The sequence below is a fragment of the Anomalospiza imberbis genome, chromosome 32 (genome assembly GCF_031753505.1).
Source record: "Anomalospiza imberbis isolate Cuckoo-Finch-1a 21T00152 chromosome 32, ASM3175350v1, whole genome shotgun sequence".
Lineage (NCBI taxonomy): Eukaryota > Metazoa > Chordata > Aves > Passeriformes > Viduidae > Anomalospiza > Anomalospiza imberbis.
In genome coordinates, this window is record NC_089712.1 from 29,527 (window position 1) to 34,056 (window position 4,530).

Below are 4,530 nucleotides of genomic sequence, written 5' to 3' on the forward strand. Positions count from 1 at the left end.
CCATTCCCTGTCCCCTCTCACCGACGCCGCCGCCATCGCTCCAGCCCCCCCGGCCCTCACGTGACCGAGCAAACCCCGCGCTGCTCCCGCCGTATTTGCATAGCCCCGCCCCTTGGCCTGGCCCCGCCCCCGCCGGCTGCAGCCGCGTCCGGGCGCTGTTTGCTCCCAGTTCCCTCCCAGTGCTCCCAGTGAGGCGGTACTGGGAGGGAGAGCGCTCCCAGCTCCTTCCCGGTGCTCTCACCATCGTTCCCAGTGCTCCCAGTAGCGCTCCCAGTGCCGGGCGGGGCGGGGCCGCTTTGGAACCCCCCCAGGGCAGAGCGCGGCTGCTTTTGGGTGTCGGCACCGCCCGAGCCGGGCTGGGAGCGGAGGAGGAGCGGGAGGGAGAAGAGGGAGAGAGGAGGGAGAAAAGGAAAGGGAAAAAGAGGAGCGGGAGGAAAAGAAGGACCGGGAGGAAGAGGAGCGGGAGGAGGGACAGCGGAGGAGCGGGAGGAGGAGCAGCCCCAGCCCCAACCCCACGCGGTTCCCCCGCTCGGGCCGCGGCTCCTGCGGCTCCGCCGGCATCGCCCCCCCAGAACCGCAGGGGAGCGGGGAGGGGCAGCTCGCCCCGAATCCATCGCGGGGTCTCCGGCAGGGTTGTTTGGCAGGGCAGGGGATGTTTGGGTCTTGCAGGACCCCAAAGCAGAGCCGGAAATGCCCCTGCAGGGACCTTGGGGCGTGCCACGTGGCGATCACCCGGTACCGGCAGGCAGAGGAGGGGTATCAGATATGAGAAGGTCGGAGACCGCCCAGCCCCGAGCACCCTCAGCGCTGAGAGGGACACAGAGCCCCTGGTCCCCAGCCCTGCACAAGCATTCCCTGAGGCCAGAGGGATGGAGACACCCCGAGCATCCCCCAGGGTGAAGGGACAGAGACCCCGAGCATCCCCTGGGCTGAGAGGGACAGAGACTGCCCCGAGCACCCCCTGGCACAGGGTGAGAGGGAGGGAGACCCCCCAGGCATTCCCTGGGGTGAGAACGATGGAGACCCCTGGAGAATGGCCTGGGGTGACAGGAACAGGGACACCCCCAGGAGAATGGCCTGGGGTGACAGGGACAGGGACAACCCCCCCAAGCCCCTCCCAAGCATCACCCAGGGCGAGAGGCACAGAGACCCCTCGAGCATCCCCTGGGGACCGGAAAAAAAAAACCTTGAGTTTTTTTGAGTTTTTAAACAGATATAAGAAATCAAACTTACCTCTGCATAAAATACTTGACGGATATTTGTTTTTCCCCCAAGTCACTTGTGATGGAAACACAAACAAATCCCAAACATGAATAACCTGACAATAGAAGCAATTCTGTGGCAATTCCAAGTTTCATCGGTTCCTGCACAGCTCCAGCTCAGCTGCTGGCAGGTTCTGATAAAAGAAAAGTGAAAATTTATACCAATACAGATTTTTAAAAGGAAGGCAAAGCTATGTGTAGCTGTCACAAAGGAGACAGGGACAAAGAAAATAATGATTCTCACATTTGGCAAAGCCCCCAAGCCTGTGAATTCGGGAGTTATTTGGGAATTTAGACACTTGAGCTGGGCTTCTGGTAGGACTTTAGTAGCCTTGTGTTCCTCACCTTGTGGTGAATGATCCTTGTCAGTCTTGCTGGTATCATTTGGTCCCTTTCCTGCAGTGATTTTAACAAACTTTTCTAGGAAGGACAACAAAATATTTTCTTTACACTGGCCACCCACAACAGCCATTTTCCTCATAAATTCTCCCAGAAGTCGCTCAGAGGAAGCTGCATTGAAGTTTCCAAGAGATCCTCCAGAAAGAGACAGAACCTCCTGAGAGGAGGGAACCATGCTGTTGTCAAAGGCACTTGGGGTCAGACATCAGTGCCCTGAACTCACTGCACCAAAATAATGTCTCAATCTGGTTAATAAAATTGTTAGAGAGATGCCTCTGCCCCAATTAAGGTGCTAACGAGACCAAATCCAAAGTGGATTTTATTGAACAGTAAATGTGAGGCAGAGAGAGAGATGGAAGAAAGAGAAAAGGGGGGAGAGCCAGGGAGTGACCGGGACAGAGACCTCCCCTGAGGTGGGGCAAGTGTGACATTGTCCCCTGTGTGTGTGGCCTTCCCAGGGTGGGGGTTTTACACCTGAGCCAGTTTGGAAAGGGGGGTGGTGTTCACCCCCCCACCCCGAGCAGGGATTGCCTCACTGTTTCAGGGTGCAATGTAAGATGTAACCCAAAGTATGTTTTCAGTCACCATCTTCATAAACTGTGATAAACAGGTGGGGCAGTGTTCTTTATCTCTTCCATGGCTCAACCCTGATAACGCCCTCCAGGGGCTGTCTTCTGTTAATGGGCCATTGAGTGCCACTGCAGGACTGATAAAATTACATCATCCCATTGTGGGATGCTCCGCCCAGGGGGAGGAACCAAGCATTCCTACCTGGATATAATCTCATCCTTCCAACACCAGGACCACCTTGCCTACTGGATTCCCAGAGGACAAGAGCCCCATAATCACCACTGGACCTTCAGAGGAAGACCAGACCCTTCCACAGGATCACCGCTTTGACAGAATCACGTTCATCACTCCAACAGGTCTGCAGCCACCATTTCATCCGACGGCTACCACCACCCTGACCAACGGGGTGTCAGGTTAAATCCTGACTCTGTCAGATTAAGCCAGTGTTTCTGTTTCATTGCCTTGATCTTAATATTCTTACTAAATTGTAATTCTGGCTTAGACTCTCCCCCTGGTTTGCCTTCAAACCAGTACAAAACTCAATGTGCTCATCCCTTGTTTTTCTCCCAAAACAGAATTTCCTATCTCCAACACTTCACCAGATGGAGGAGGTAGCTGCGAGGAAGAAAAAGGAGGCCTGGCACCCCCGGGCAGCTGAGGAGGAAGTCAGTGCCCCTTTCCCCCTCTCTCCTGCTCCATCTCCCAGCCCAGCGTGGCTCCCGGCTGCAGGAGAACCCTGCTGTCGACGCCGTCCTGCCAGGGACGCACTGGGGGGATTCTCTTCCCCTTCCCTCTGGCATGGAGGCAAATCCCATCCTCTCCTTGTCCTTCCTCCCCCAGGGAAGGAGCTGAGGATGGAGACCAGGGAGGACAAATCCCCGCGGCAGAACCTCATGGAAGAGGCCGTTTTGAGCAACTCCATGGCGCAGAAATCCAACAGGGAGGAAAAGCCCCGGAGATCCCGCAGGAGGAGGGGCTGCAAACACAACCCAGGGTGCTCTGAGGAGAAGAGACCTCCCTGTGCCAGGAAGGTGGACAGAGCTTCAGCCAGAGCTCAGAGCTGGTGGTGCATGAGCAGCTTCTTGATGGGGAGAAGTCCTACAAGTGCTTGGAGTGTGGGAAGAGCTTCAGGAGGAGTTTCAACCTGTTCTGCCACCAGATGATCCACACTGGGGAATGGCCCTACGGGTGTGGGGAGTGTGGGAAGGGCTTCAGCTGCAGCTCTGCCCTCGCCATCCACCAACGCATCCACACGGGGGAGAGGTCCTAGGAGTGTCCCGAGTGTCAGAAGAGTTTTCAGACCAGCTCCAGTCTCCTCCATCACCAGCGGATCCACACCGGGGAGAGGCCCTATGAGTGTGGGGAATGTGGGAAGAGCTTTAGCCGAAGGTCCCACTTGATCAGCCACCAGAGGATCCACACCAGGGAACGGCCCTATGAGTGTGGGGAGTGTGGGAAGAGCTTCCGTCAGAAGTCCCACTTGATCAGCCACCAGAGGATCCACACTGGAGAAAGGCCATACAAATGTGGGGAATGTGGGAAGAGCTTCAGCCAGAAGTCCCAACTGATCATCCCCAAATGATCCACACTGGGGAGAGGCCCTACAAATGTCCCAACTGTCAGAAGAGCTTTCAGACCAGATCCATTCTTCTCAAGCAACAGCGGATTCACACTGGGGAGAGGCCCTTCCGCTGCTCCCACTGCCGGAAGGGCTTCAAGCAAAACTCCCACCTCACCTGGCACCGGCGCATCCACACCAGGGAGAGGCCCTACAAGTGTCCCCAGTGTGGGAAGAGCTTCTCCAGCAGCTCTCACTTGGCCAGACACCAACGGAGACACCAGTAAGGGAAGCCCTGCAAATGCCCTAGCTCCGGGAAGAGCTTTGTGCACTGCTCCAGCTTCATCCCCCATGGGAGAACCCATGTTGGGAAGAGCCCTGGTGATCCATGTTCCCTGTGATCCATGCTGGGAAGAGATCTTTCCCTTTTCCTGCCCCTGCCAATGACATGGTGTGGGATCAAAGAACATGAGGGTCTGGCCATGGCCCTGTCATTACATTCACTCCCACCTCAGGTCATTGCCAGGGGCAGGAAAGGGACTCTCTCTCTCTCTCTCTCTGTCCCCGAGGAGAAGGGTGTCCTTTCCAGGGAGGCGGAAATACATGGCCAGGAAGAGCCAGTCAGTTGTGATGTAGTTTTTCCTGTAAATAGTTTTTCTTATCCCTTCTGTTTTCAATATTTTTTCTGTTCCTGTTTGTTCCTTGTCTCGTTGCTGTTCCCAGTAAATTGTTCTCCTCCCA

General features: G+C 55.9%; 1 pseudogene; it reads left to right on the plus strand.

Moving 5' to 3' along the window:
• Nucleotides 1-3,238: 3,238 nt before the first annotated feature.
• On the plus strand, nucleotides 3,239-4,530 carry LOC137463952 (zinc finger protein 3-like; annotated as a pseudogene).